We start from the raw sequence: 16560 nt of genomic DNA on the forward strand, positions 1-16560 counted from the left end.
GAGAAGGAGAAGACAATAGGTGAAGAGGATGAAATTCACCTTCCACAAATCGTCCCATGTGCCAAATTTAGGTGAAACTTAGGCACATTACTATTATTTTCTACCATTAGTAAGACAAGATGGATAACAATTTAACTGCAAGTAAACCACCATCTACCAACCGTACTTCACCAAAACCAATTTTTCTTCTTGCCTACCCTAAAACTCTCCAAGATCCCACTTGCTATATGCACAGTAGTGCAACCAATCACGTTACATCTAGCTTAGGTAATCTCTATTTCCAACACGAATATTTTTGGAATTTAGATCATAAACTCGTAGTTTGTAAGTTTAAAATCATATTCTATTCAATAAAATAGTTATTAAGGAATTATTAATGTAAATGAATACTATAATCTTGAATTCAATAAACTAAGGTCCCAATGCTATCTTGTATGAACTTGAACTTTATCTAGAGACATGACATCGATCAAGTTTGAGTACACAACTTAAACGATCTATAATATATGAATAAGGTTGGACATCTTATTTTGAGGATACTATAAATACGCCCTTTTGTAATTATTACAAACGGGGTGATCCTAAATCGTTCATGAAGAGACATGAAAGTGGGGGCATCTAAAGAGTTTATATAAGACTGGAACCATGAAATAGTCACTCTTTTGTTATAACACCATTTAGTATTTAAGACCAACTATTTCTTTCTATTGATGACCTAGTTAACTTAATCTTAATTCTAAGTTAACTATGAACTCCTGTTCACACGTGATTATTCGTAGATCTGCATTAGTTGGAAACATAGGGTGCAAAACAGAATTCACTTCTGATCGTTTTAGAATTAGTAGATAAGTTATTTCCTAATGTTCTGAATTCTTGGTCTTGAACAAGGAGCACCACGCTCTCATTAATATGAAAGGGATTCGTTTTATAAGTTGGACATGAAACCAACTATTCATTAGAAGATCAATGGGACTTAAGGAGCAAAATGTAATATCTAAGGTAAAACAGTAATTTAACCCAACCGAGATAACAAAGAACCTGTGAAGAATTAACTAACTAATCATGGTTATATCAGATGGACACAAATATATCTATAGAGAGAGGAGTAAAACTACGAGACTTTAGTAAAATGACCCATGTTTTAATGAATGTTGATTAGCTCAAACTAAAAAAGATTAGCCAATTAATCTTAGATCATTGGAGTCTATGATCTATAGGTTCATTAGGTTCCTCTACTAGCTCATATAGAATAAACTTATAATGATATGTTGAATTAATTTGAATAGTTCAAGTTAGTAAAGGAGAAAAAAATTGACAAGTATATATGATATAACTATTTGTTACCATTTAAGAGATAAAGTTTCATGTTTAAATGTGATTTGAATATAAAAAAAATATGACCGAGGATTCATATTCGGAAGCTAAAAAATGATGGAAATTGTCAAAGTTGTAAAAAGATAAAATGTTGACTTTTGACTAAGAAATGTCAAACTTTGAGTGAATCTATATTCAAATGTGATTTGAATTTTGAAAAAAATGAAAGTAGATTTATGCTCCGGAGGTTGACATTTGTCAAGGAGGATAAAATGGTAAAACATCAAAATGTTGACTTTTGGTTGGAAAAGTTAAAGTTTGTTAACTAATATATGAAAAGACCATGATGTCCTAGTAGAAAAATCCACCATTTTGTTGAATAATTCCGTTAACTCCTAGTGGGGTAAGTGGTTGCATATGGTGTTGACACGAAGCCCACTAAAAAATAGTGAATTGTGGGGTGTTGAGGTATTGTAAGGTGTTGGGCTCTCGGAACATACATATAAACTTAATTTCAATTGTTCAAACACTTCTGATCTTTTATAATAATTCACCAATTTTTTTTTATTTCCTAACTTTCATCCCTATTCCATCTTAATCCTCAAATTTCCATCTCACTCTCATTGTCTATACTTATTGGGTCCCACTACTCGATTTTAAGTTGGAAGACTAGTAAGTCAACACTAGTAGTTTGGGTTTAGTTCGTGAGAAGATATGAGCAATCTGGAGCTACGAAGGTATAATTTCTATTAACCCCATTTATGTAATTTAATGTTATGCATGTTAATTAAGTTGCAATTGGAGTTTAATTTCATCTAAATAATTATGATGTGCATGTCTAAATTTCCATCAAATACACAAGTACAACCTTTGTGGTTATTGGTATTGATTCTAAATTATCTATTACTCATTAGGATCTGTTGAGAGGCTTGTAAATTTGGAAAATCACATGAACTTCCTTTTCCTGTCTCTACTTGTCGTGGTGCTTCATTATTATCAAAGCAGATTCACTTCGTGTTTTTAAATAGTTCAAGTCCTTGATTAAGTTGCAATTGAATGCCAAAATCCCAAAAGTGAATGTAATTTAGTATATATTTGTAAACATATACTATTCTGTCTCCATTTTTAATCCCATCAGAAATGAATTGTCTTATATAAAGGGGTATAATCGTATAAAAAGTAAAAAAAAGTCTACCTGCGACAATTTTATTATAAATTTTAATATTTGTAAGATTTGTTATATTTCAATTTGTTATTTAATAATTTGTCATTTCCGGTTATCTTTTATAATAAAGGCTTAATTTTTTTTAAAAAATTGCATACGATAACATTTTGAGAATATGATATAGCAATTATAGTACATTGTTTTAGAATTTTGTAAATATGACAAAATTTTCACTTATTCATCTTAAATTTGATATTATTCCTAAACTACCCTTCAATAACTTATTTATCTTTCTCTTTTTAATGTTCTACTCATTATTTATTTATGCTTTCACTTTTTAAGGCCCTAATTATTTGTTTATTCTTATACTAGAAAAATTATTTATTCTTTCTGTCTTAATCTTAATTTTAAAATATTAATAGTACAATAATTGTAATATGAATAATATAATATAATGATCGTTGAATTGGAGTAATTTAACTTCATTTGTGATTAATTTTTACTTTCTTCGATGTGTATTTTAAGTTAAATTTGATTTCAAATGATTTTGTTTTATTTTTTTACATTATTTTTTTAGTTTTACTTTGTCTTAGTTTCGTATGTCAGTGTTGTGATATACTTATATTATATGTATTAGTTGGTTAATATACTTACTACGTGATTTTCATTTTTTCAAATTTTATGCAGTTCATTAGAGTATTGTTAAGTGTATGAATGATGTACCTCAGTGTATCATTATCAAGTATATTAACAATATATTGTTAAATCATATCAGTAAAGTGAATCATTATCAAGTATATAAATCGAGTTTACAAGTGTATATCAATAGTATATCAAGTGTATAAGTAGGACTTCAAGCATATCAAGTGCATTTAATCAATCAATTGTATAAGTAAAGAGTATTAAATGTATATGCAGTGTATCTGGTGTATCAAACATATATTAGTATGTTTCAGTATTAAGTGTATCAAAGAGTATCAAGTGCATCAAATCTATCAATCAAATGTATCAGGTGTATGAACAAGTATCAGGTGTATCAAGTAGTGTATTAGGTGTATCAAACGTATATTAGTAACGAGGGCATTTGTGACATTTTACCTTTTGATGTGTGGGTTAATCTTTGTTTTTGCCATTTTCGCAAATAATAAAAATGTGTGTGGTATAGACTTAATTATTATAACTTATTTTTGTTGGAAGCTTACAACGAACACCTCAAATAGATAATTACCAAATAGAATATTTAAGAAGAAAAACAAACTTTATTGAAAGACTCTAACTCTTGGATAATTTAGATTACAACATTTCAATCCTATTTATAGGATTTTCATGAGCATAACTCATACCACAAATTAAACACAACATTTTAAAACTTACACTTAATTAATATGAAAACTCATATTAAATTAACTTTAAACATTTTAACTCCCAACCTTTAACTTTTTCTAACTCTCATGAATCAATTCACATCTAACTTATTCATTTAAAACATGTTTAATTTTCAACAATTTTGGGATTTTTGGAGGTGACCCAAGTATTTAACCCCGGCCAAAAGTTAGGAATCAATAACTTTAATTGCTATTTATAAAGTCAATAACCCCAACACCCATAGAAAAAGGAATAATTGTTAATATGTGAATTTGATTAACCGATGATGAACTGACCGATCCTTCTCTAACTATTTTTTTTTTTTAAATAAAATTTAAAAGCAAGTGTACACATGAGCTATTTATATGATTTTATATAAAAGATATGACAAATCAACTTTATAAAATATCAAAAAATATGAAAAAGAAGAAAGAAAAAAGCATTTTATAAGAACCAAAGTGTATGTTCAACAAGTGGGAGATCATATCTCCACTTGGTGTAATAAAGTATTGAGGTTTGAACAGGAATTTTGAATGGCCCTCCTCCTCTCAATATGACAATGGAATTTTATGAGAGCTCAAAACCCATTACACCAAACAAGCATATTCCATTGTTGCTCTAATAAAAAGGAAGAAAAAAAAAATGCCAAATCTGAAAGATGCCAATTTCATTTTCAAGAAAAATACACAGAAAAAGAAAAAGAAAAGTTTCATGATCTGATTTGAGGAAAATTATCAAAAATATCAAATTTGACTAAATATTTACGGCATGGAAAATATGGCCATTGATTTAATATTAAGAATAAAATGGCAGTTGGGTATTAATAAAATGAAGAATATGAAATGTTTGTACTTTTAAAAGTAAAGATAAGAGTCAAACAACAAACCCATAAGATATTCCTTTCCAATAATTTTGTATTAGTCCTTTCCAATTTTGGATTACAAATATTGTTTTATTAAATATCTAAAATAATTAATGTTTTTGCTGTGATTGGTAAGAAAATTATTAAAAACTCAGGGTTATTTGCTTTACTAATTTTGTTTTTAGAACCCCAATTTAAAATTGATTGATTACATGTAAGGAAATAATTATTGATGCCACAAAGTAAATTGAGAAATTACCAAAAATGAGATTATTTGGATGGGTATTGAGAGTTTTGAGATGGTTTTAAAAAAAAAAGGAGACTTTTACTACAAATATGTTGTAAAAAGTCTATATTACTATTTAATTAAAAAACCCTAAAAATTAACTTGGTGTAATTTTCTCATTTTCCTTCTCCCTCACGTTCTCTTCTTGTGTGGCTTTCTCCTTCTCAGCTCTTCTATTAGGGCAAAGTGCAGTTCGACTTCAACTCTTCTCCTTTCTCAGTTGTCGTCGCGTTTCCTTCACCATCGCCAACCGTTCAGGCCTCCATGGTGGTTAGTTCGTATGCGGCATGCAAGATTCTCCGTTGGAGATGCGTCGAGATTGGCGGCCTATTTTCCTCCCTTTGAGCCTCTCAAGTTCACCATTGCTCACTGTATCTTCGGCGCTAGCAACATCATCAAATTGCTTCTGGTACGTCCTTAATCCCTAATTTTCTTTTTCTCTCTTTCAAATTTTGAGTGTTATCTTCTTGTTTCTAGGTTTAGAAATTATGAATTTCATTCTGGAAATTGAAATTAACCTTAAAAACTTGAGGAAAAACCATCTAATTAGTTTGGAAATTCTGTTTGAGTACTTGAAGTCATCTCTGGCTAGAATGAAGTTAATACTGAAATTGATCAAACGATATCCTTATAATCTATGAAGAATTCACAATCCTATTCTGTTTGATTAATTTTGCTGGATGAAAATTTGGAGCTATTATATTCAAGCATCATGCAAATTAGTAGAATAAAATGAAAACACCCCAGCTGTTTTTGGAGTTGGAATAATGTAGCATTTTTTAAGAGGTTGGGAGTGAAATGATGACTTTAGATGGTTGAGATTTAAAAAGTGTCATTTAAGAAATTTTTGGATGCTTTTGGTAGCCATAGTGACATGAACTTCTTGTTCTAAAATGTGGTAAGGTAGCTAGCTCAAAAATTTTAAAGCATCATTGAGTTGGATCCAAGTTTATTTGTTTTACTCTACACATTTTTGTTTTGCAGTATGCTCAAATAATGTACTGAGTTTCTTACTTCTCAGTCTCCATCGAAGGTTCGTTAGCGAGCAGTAACTTAACATGATTCTTGGGGCGATTGGTGGCTACAAAAGAGTCGTGGTGGGTCATTACAATGGTCACAATACCAATATACCAATAGACAACCTGTTAGATTTGATATACACTATTAGGATGTTTTGTTTGTGGTCACGTTTTGTTTATATGAGGAAACTGTATTAATTTCATTTTGTGCATATGTTCATTTGTGTACCAAGTTTTAGTTTGCTGAATATTTATATGTTAGTTGTATAAAATAAGTTGGAAACTATTAATTATATCTAGTTGTGATAATGCAAATTTCAAGTTAAAGGTTTTTTTTTGGAGTTAATTGTAGGTTGCGTATCAGGGGTCCCAATGACCTGGATTTTGATGTTTTTATTTTAGCATACAATTTTTTTTGGCGTTTTTTAGGATTTTATGTATTACTTTTTTTTTCTTATCATCCAACATAAAAACATGTGCGAGATAAAACATGAGGGCTTAATAAACTTACTACACATGCATAGAATCACTATAAATAACTTAGAACGGGTAGCAATTTGATTGTGAAACTTATAGTGAAAGTTTGAAACATGCGAGATGCTGCGAGATAGTTTTGAGATGCGTGTAAGATAAAAACATAAATGCTTAATAAACATGCATAAAATCAGATGAAACAGCTTCATGAAGAATTAGTCAATAATAATGACGATGATGAAACTATGGTATAATGTAAAATCCGTACCAATAACAAGGTTTGTTCTACGCACCTATCTCGCACGTTTCAAACGTTCACTATGAGTTTCACAGTCAAATTGCTACCCCTCATAAGTCATTTAGAGTAATTTTGTGCATGTTTAGTAAGTTTATTGGGCTTAATGTTTTATTTTGCACACATCTCGCACCTACCTCTCACGTTTCAAACTTTCACTATGAGTTTCACAATCAAATTGCTACCTCTCCTAGGTCATTTAGAGTGATCTTGTGCATGTTTAGTAAGTTTATTAGGCCGAATGTTTTATTTCGCACAAATCTCGCACCTATCTCGCACATTTCAAACTTTAACTATTAGTTTCATAATCAACTTTACAAGGGGAGGAAGAAGAGATAGAGACATAATAAATAATGATGAAAAAGAAAAAATTGCCATTACGTTTGTGAGAAGAAATAGGTGTTGATGGATGGAGAAAATAAAGGTGCCATGGAAGGGAAGGAAAAAGATAAAAGAAGAAAATGAGAGAGAAAATGGAAGGGAAAGATAAAAGAAAAAATTAAAGAAGGGTAATTTAGACAATTCATCCTCAATTTGTCCTAAAAATCAATTTTTTCAAAATCAATCCCAAAAATCTTTTATCCCTCTATTTTTGGTAATTTTCAACTAAATTTAGTACTTCGGAGCAGTTTTCAATTAATTATATATTAAATCACTTAAAATGAAAATAAATGAATTTTTATACATCAAATATTAATTATGTTTTTAGTGTAACTACTACAAATATTTAAATAAATTCAAATTACATTAACCAATCTTATACCTTTTCATTTAGGGGTTTTTTAAAAATATAAAAAATTGGTAAAAGATTTATTTCAAAAACTGAAAAAGTCAAGAAGTCCAAAATGAAAAAAATACCAAAAATACTCTAATAAACACACCATTAATCGAACACATAAACGTGAGTAATCTTTTTCTAAACGATCGTGTACTATAGTCTAAATAAATGATCTACAATCTTTTAAGTCATGATACATGATCGTGTGTAGTTCTTTTTAAATATGGGGAAAAGACTTCAATTTTAAACAATCGTGTTAACCATACTAAATGACTGTGTTGACTATGGTAGATGATCGTTTAGAGCATATCTACACGATCGTGTAGTTCTTTTTTTAATTGATGAAAAAAAGGTTTCAAATCTAAACGATTGTGTGGACCATGCTAAACGGTCGTGTTGACTATGGTAAGCGATCATTTAGTTTATATCCACACGACTGTGTAATTCTTTTTAGACAATGGAAAAAGAGTAAAATCTAAATGATCATGTTCACCCAGCTAAACAATTGTGTTGACAATGCTAAGTAATTGTTTAGATAATATCAACACGATCATGTAGTTCTTTTTAAACGATGGAAAAAAAGCTTCAATTTTAATGATTTTGTTGACCATGTGGTAAAACATCGTGTTGACAATGGTAAATAATCACTTAGATCATGTCAAAATGATATTTAAACGATATTTATATTATTGAATATGAGAAATATGAAATAACTTCAAAGAATCTTGTCGAAAACGATAAAGATGAAATATGAGATTTAAACATAAGAATAAATTGTTTAAAAATAGCAGAAAGAAAATCTAGAAGAGATAAATAAATCGCAAAGAACAAAAAAAAAAAAAGTAACGAATCGTCCGCAATATCCAAAAGAAAAATCTGAAAATTATGAAAATATTCTACCAGTTTCATGAAATTTTATTTTTTGTTACACAATCGGTAAATATTTTTATGTTTAAAATTTGTTACGGTTATCAAAATTAACCTTTCATTTACTTGTATACTTTTTTTTTGTGATTTTTTTTTTTTTTTTTGCTCATGCGAGTTACAACACTGATTTAGTTTTTATATTTTTGGTGTATTTTATAGTTACTATTAAACTTTTAATAGTTGTTTTTATTTATGTCAATGAAAATGATGTGTGAATTAGAAAATTGTAGTTAGTTATGTCAATAGTTCATAAAAAAGTATCTAATCGATTTTATTACTACTATGTCAACAATATATCATAATGGTAGAAAAAACTTAATTTATTAGAAATCATGCAGCTAGCAAATGTATTAACTTTTTTAATACAAACATTATTGTATATGATATCAATAAGCAAACATATTAAATCTATAGTCCATCAACATATTATCAGATATTAATAAGCAAGAATATTAAATGTTCCAAGTGTATCACAATACATAAGATATATAAGAATCTTATAAGACATGTGTATCATTTATCCACCCTTAAGTACTTAGTGTATCAATATGAAAAGGTAAAATAGTTCATTTTATTACAGGAAAAAAAAGGTCTACAATAGCTAGCTAAATACGTTATCGCAGACATTTTATAGCATTTTACAAAAAGTCATGATAGTCCACGCTTTTAAAACTCTAAAATTTTAATAGCGCTTTATAAAAACTATAAAAAGCATACATTTTGAAAAGGTTATAAAAACATCTTTGTAATAGCGTATCTTCTATTTATATCATTTATGATGGCGTTTTTCCAAAGTTATGAAAAACCTTTTATAGTGTCTCATGAAAGCTATAAAAACTGTGCATTTTGATGGCGTTTTGGAAAGGTTATTAAAATAACATTGTAATAGCATTTCTTTTATTTATATTATTTATAATAGTGTATTGTTAAAGCTTTTTATATTATTCATGTCAAGAAAATCTATTTAAAAAGCTTATAATATAGAAAGAGTTCGTACCATCAAAATGTTATTTTCACAAACGATTTATATTGTCATGTACCAAATGCTTTTTTTTTTTTTCTCCTATAGTGTCTATAACCAACCATTAGTTACAAAAAGGTAATATGATATATAAATGTAAAACACTTGAAGCTAATTGTTGTGTCTTAGAAATGATATTTTTGGGGTTTGTACAATTGTTCTTTTATCAACCTACAAAAAAATTATGAACAAAAACTAAATGAGTAATTATGTTTATACACAGATTTTGGTAGAAAAAAGCTAGCTAGAAGTTAATAGTTAAAGAATATACATACTTAAAATAACTTTGTCAACAGGTCATGTTACTGTGCTTCCAACAACATCCTCAATGTATATCATCTCTGAGTTAGGTCTCCATAAAAATGCATATGACTTCTTTGGCAATTCCACCCGAACTCTAACAACATGTGGACCGAGAGGAACATGGTGAACAGTAACTTTAGGATCATTTGAGGATCATCGACCTTCAGCAACCACCACTTCTGTACCACCCCAATCTAGCATTGTGCACTTGCAAAGAGTATTATTGTTATTAATACTTTATACCAACGAGGCAATATAAAATGCAATATTAAACATAATGAGTAAGTTATAACAATTAGGAATAAACAATTACAGACCTTACCAGAGGTGAAGTTCCAATCAGTTTAGTAGCAATATTGTTAAAAATTTGATCATTTGTAGCGTTAGAAAGTTGGTCTCTTCCATTACTCTAAAGTTAGAAAATAGAAAAATAATGCATACAAGTTAAACAATTAGAAATAAAGAGTATAAACCTATGTTAAAGTATGCTACGAAACTTCATACTTGTGATTTAAGAAGGTGGGATATTAAAAGATTTTATTTGAGACATTTCAACCTCCATCTTCTCACACATTTCTTTGAGTTTGACATATTGGCCATACTTTTTAGATAATAAACAAAAATTCGATGAGGTGACTCCAAATCCAAATGCTCTAATATGATCCCGATTTGGATCAAGAACTTTACTTATTGTATCGTTTGCCACATTGTTTGAAGAAATGTTTATCCCTTCATTGTCAATCTCTTTGATGTGCTCGTAAATTGCATAAATGCGTAAATACTCATTTCTCTAAAGCCAACACCAACTAGTTTTTTCCACAACTCCCCTTCCCCGAAAAAAGATATCATAAAGCAACACATACTCAACAAATGGTTTTAGTCATTCAAAGAAGATCTAGTACAACTTCACAACTCAACAAGTCAAGTATTTGATATTCCCCCGACTCATACATTTCTAAAGCCAACAACAACTAATGAAAACATCTTTAAGCATCCTTTTCAACCCCCTCCCCTCTCCAAAAAAAAAATAAAAATCATAAAAGTAACACATACTCAACAAATGGTTTTAATCATTCAAAGAACATCTACTACAACTCCACAACTCCACAACTCAACAAGTCAAGTATTTGATTTTTCCTAACTCACACATTTCTAAAGCCAACAAAACCAATGAAAACATCTTTAAACATCCTTTTCTACACCCCCTCCCCCTCCAAAAAAAAAAAAAATCATAAAGTAACACATATACTTCAAGAAATGGTTTTAGTCATTAAAAAAAATATCAGTAGTAGAACTCCATAACTAAACAAATCAAGTATTTCTCCTAACTCATACATTTCTAAAGCCAACAACAACTAATCAACAAATGTTTATTGAATAAAAGAGATTTTGAAACTTTACCAATGTTTCTGCAACTTCCGAGTTAACGGGAGTTCCATCTTTCTTCCTATGTGCTCTAGTCCATAGTTCGACCCTTGTCCCCGATGATGGGTCTGAACAATTTTTTTCTTCAAAAAATGCAATGTAGTTAGATATAGTACTAAATTTAACAAAATCATTATATTTTTAATTTAGAATAATCAATACCATATATTCTCCCGAGCGAACTTAACCCTTACGACTACATGCATGTGGAAGTTGCCTCTTCATCAAACACGTACAAATGTATTAATCATCAAAAGCATTAAATGTACGTATGTATCTTTTAAAACAAATGGCATTGACTTACCTTGAATCTTGAACTCTTCTTTTCTTTCACACAGTTCATCCAATCTTGCATAGATTGTATATTGGATGACTTCATTTTACACAGTCATTCATTGTTAGAAGTTGATTGAATTTGTTTCACCACTCCTGCTCACCACAATCTATCCATCTTTTGGAAAAAATCTCCTTTTTGTCAATCTTCCTTAGCATTGTATCTTAACTACAATATTTCAAATAATTCAAAGATAATGTTCATAAATAGGCCAAGAGTAAAAAATAATAGAAGAAAATAAACAAGAAGACAATAGAAAGAACAAGTATGAAGAAAGCTAAGAAAGAAAAAAAGTAATAAGTGCATTAGAGTCAACATATCATAAATATGAATTTAAAGCAAAGCAAACGAGAACCCAAAAATCCAGCTCTCTTCTCAAAAAGTATATAAACAACATCATAAAAGCAAAGGTAACAAGAACCCACACTTCAAAACAAAGCCAGTATTGAAGCCACAAGGGCATTTGGAAAAAGAGTAAAAGAAAGGGGTATAATAGAAAAGCATGAGCATAGTGAAGAAGATAGCCCAAACAAAGAGAATATGAATGAAAATATTTATTGGGTTGCTGTGATATGCGCCCAAAATGCCTCTCGGGATCGAACAATCCATACCTACCCATTGAAATCAATAAATAATCAAGTTGAATGGAAGATGAAATTTGGAAGGAAATGGATACGATAAAGAAAGGGAAGAACAAGTGGGTTTAAATTTTAGAGATATGTTTGTCAAAAGAAATAATAATTAATTATATAGTTATTATTAAATTTGTAATCTAAAGAAACTTCAAATAATCAACAACAGATATTCATGTCTATTAATCTTGTATGAGGGCTAAACACTAACTCACTAAAACGAATTAATTGACAAAATCAAATTGAACGAAATTAAAATTTTAGATTTCTACTAAAGCATTGATATAAAAAACCAAAAATGAATCAAACCAAACATTTGTATTTCAATTCATATACCTCCAACTCCATAATTTTCAATTTCATTCAATTTTGCTGTCTAATGAGACCACCAAAAATTCCAGGCTTGTATGAATATGAATGAAATATTAAAAAGAATATACATACATACATGAAACAACAAAACATTTCTCTTATTTAAGAAGAAAAAACTTATTTTATTAATTAAAATAATTTATAAAATTAACATCTTGGCATGGATCCATTGGTCAAAAGAAATAATAATATATAATAATAGTTTGAGAAACATGAATTATCAATATGATTCTTAAATAAGATTGATAAAACTTTAAAGGTTAGAATTTGAGAGGCACCCAATAGACAATTCTAACCAATTTCAGGTTGCTAAGTCATTAGTTTTTCACAATCAAAGTTTGTAAAGGCTTACTTATTTACAATTCACACAACCAACAATCCAAGTTTTGTTTTGTTTTATCTCTAGGTAAGAAACTGCACTTTCATTGAGAGAAAAGTATATTGGAAGATACAAAAAACAGAGTCCTCCCACAAACTAATTGCAAAAAATTCAAATCAAGCTCATAATTATAAAAATGTTAGGTTACAGACACTCATGAACGCATTAAAACTAGCAACCTACTCGAACATCGAACCCTTTTCTCACGACAACCTCCTTAAATAATCTACCATATTTCTCAAGACATTATACACACTAAACAAAAAAACAAACCTACTACAAAATCCTGCCCTCATATCAAACTGGAGGAGTACCTCAGTCATAATACCACAAGTCATGCCTCGAGCTAAACGTAAACCAAACGACCAAGGAACCTTATGAATTTAATTAGTTGGTTCTCCCATGTGACCTCCATACGTGAAAATATTCAACTTAGAATAAAAATAAGTTTAAGCACAAGTTGTTAACAAACCTATGACTAACAAGAAGGATAAAACCCCTTGAACAGAAAAACTAGAATGTAAAAAGGAACTTTCGTAACAGCCAGACATTTAGGAATCTAGACACATAGTCAAAACTCAGACATCCTGGGATCTATTAACAAAATCAAAGCAAAGAGTTACATTTATTTTAAAACCAACTTGAATTCAACATTTATAAAAACTCATATACTAACCAATTCAAACTCAATTTTTTGGGATCCCAGATAGAATATTGGAAAACCTCCAAATTCATTAAGACAACCAAATAAACACAACGAAAAACAAGAAAAGAAACTTGAACTAAACATGGAAATGGTTCAAATAGATTATCTCCCATGCCACTTTGATCCGACTCTACTGCCAGCCTAGGTTCTTTTCGTTCTTAACTCAAAAGAAAGTTTTGGAAGAAGAAAAAAGGCAAATATTTTTTAAAACACAGAGTAAGAGTCCGAGAAACGGATCATGCAAAAGCAACATGCAGGTTTTATATAGAGGGAACTGATCATGTAGCCTAATTAATAAAAGGAGAGAAATTTCCGAGAAACTAGCTAAGTCTTTATTATGAATGAGAAAATATGTAATACAAGGGGATTCTATTTTTATAGAGAATTACAAAAAATCCTAGAAGGATAACTATAGGGGGGTTAACAACTAATTTGGTAATTAAAACATAATTAATCAATGATTAACCAAGAAAAGAATTTCAGAACCCAAGTCAGAAATGGATGGATCAGTGTTGAAAACCTAATTGAGGCAACAAGGTATAGGAATCACCAACTCTACCAACATGGATTTTATTTAAGCCGAGTGGCTTGGTTTGAAAGGGTGATGGAAAACAGAAGGTGGGTTATGGCGTCTTGTTCACTTCACACACGCAACCAAATGGAATAATGAAAACTCTTTGAAGCGATAAACATTTCAGAGGGTTGAAGTTTCGAATAGAATTGAATCAAAAAAGATGAGAAAAATAAAATATAACACTACTATCGAGATACAAAGAGGAGAAGACATCAATAGCTTATACTATAAGAGGATGATAACAAACAACAAACATAAACAATGGTCTTGGAATAATAGAAGAAAGACATATCTATGATATATTTAAAAATTTATTGAGGTATTTTAAAAAGCAAAAGTGAAAGGACTCACACTTTTAAGTGCGAGGTGTGATTTTGGACAAAAATGAAAAGACCTTGCAAAATCTCAACCGACTTGAAAAAATAGTATACAACCTATTCTCTCAGTCTATACTTCTCAAAAGAGTAAGGTAAAGGAACACAAATCGAGAAGTCAAAAGTCTAACAACATTCAACAAAAACAACACCAAACCAAAAGTTCACTCTTTATCACCAACAAATGTGGTTGCTAGAAATGCAAAATGTTTAAGTTATTGTGATACTTTTCATGTGTGTTTTTTAAAAGAAAGATTTAGATGAAAGACCTAAATTTATTAAGAAATTTCACGAATGTCATAAATTATGATTTATTTTTTTATTAGGTTTTCGTAAATTTTTATGACATTTATAACCTTATAATAATTATTAATTATATATAATTTTTTAAATTAAATTCAAATGATTTTCTTATTTATATTATAATAAATTAATTTTATGTAAATGACAACTTCCTTCCTTATTTGACCGAGTAATTAAGGTATAAATTTATTATGGAAATTAATTAGAAGTATTTTATTAATTCAATATAAAATAATTTTTTTTAATATGGAATCATTTAATGATTAAAAATAGCATTATATCATTATTTGCATCACCCTTCAACATTCTGAGATAAAAATTCTGGCGTCGACGAAGATATCGTCTTCTTCATAATTTAATTTCGATTGTTTCTTCCATCAATTTCGCTGTTATCAGTATTATTCTTCAATTTGGTTCTTTAGTTTATTTCGAAATTTCGTTTTATATACAACTTTCGGTTAGTTGTCTTTCTCAATTACTTTCTTTTTCTTCAAATTTCAATCAATTACTTTTGTTTTCCTTTTCTTCAAATTTCGTACTTTACCGAGATTTTACTTACACATATATACCACTTCATATATACAATATGACATATGTATTCTTTCTTCTTTCATTTCGTACATATATTTTTTTTCTTAAAAAAATTGTGCTTTCTTTTTCAGTTTTATAGCAAATATTCTGGTCATGTTTCTTTTATTTTGTTTAATTTTTTATAGTTCGACATATAATTTTTATTAAATATCCCGTCGTTCGCATATACTATGATATACCACTGAATAATAAATTTATGTTATATGATTTGTAACATATATACTACCGCATATATTCAATAATATATACATTTTTTTTTAATGTTCTGTGCTTTTTTCTTACTCCGTTTAACATAGATTATTTATCCGACCAATATTTTTTTTCATTCTTACATATATACTACTGCATAATACATATATCTTATGTGATTTATCACATTACTATTCAATACATTCAATAATACATGAATGATGTTATCATCGATATACTCAATATACCATAGTGTATTTCAAATACAAAATTAAAATTCTTACTAACCTTAAATGAACAATATATACTATAATATACTCATAACCACTATTGTTTCAAACATAACTTATTATTTATTACATCTAAAATAAAAACACATGAGCCAGCTTAACAAATTGATAGCATAATCTTTCATTCATAAAATATACAATGTATTGTTTCATATATACTATTCATAAACCAATTTAACATTCAACCATTTTTTTTTTCATACAATTCCTTGGATCTTCAATTCTTTCATCAAAGCCTCTCTCTAGCCCATGCAAGCCTCTCTTTCTCGGGTGAAGAATGAGACTTTTTATAGGCAGCTTTTGGAGGAAAATTATTGTTATTCTAGCCAATTCAACCGTGATATTAGCCTTGTCACGTTACATCAACTTCAACTACATCCTTGTCGTCTAGTGAATCTTCCTCACGTGATGATGTGATTCCTTGTCTAGAGGTGTTAGTCGCTAAATGTGTTTCCATCGCGTAGTCTTTACGTGAGATGTCCCTTACAATTTACTAGTTTCTTCCTTTATAATCATCTTGCGTTAAGATATGGAAATTGCGCAAAACAGGCATAATACTTATGTAAGATGTATTTCGACATA

The 16560-nt window shown here is 29.2% G+C and overlaps 1 long non-coding RNA gene across 1 annotated transcript; it reads left to right on the forward strand.

Annotated features, from left to right (window-relative positions):
- Positions 1 to 4997: 4997 nt before the first annotated feature.
- Positions 4998 to 6348, forward strand: LOC116402819. The gene is made up of 2 exons (XR_004215465.1): positions 4998 to 5401; positions 5977 to 6348. It is a non-coding gene; the product is annotated as an uncharacterized LOC116402819 (long non-coding RNA).
- Positions 6349 to 16560: the final 10212 nt, after the last annotated feature.

This window comes from Cucumis sativus, chromosome 3 (genome assembly GCF_000004075.3).
Source record: "Cucumis sativus cultivar 9930 chromosome 3, Cucumber_9930_V3, whole genome shotgun sequence".
Taxonomy (NCBI): Eukaryota; Viridiplantae; Streptophyta; class Magnoliopsida; order Cucurbitales; family Cucurbitaceae; genus Cucumis; species Cucumis sativus.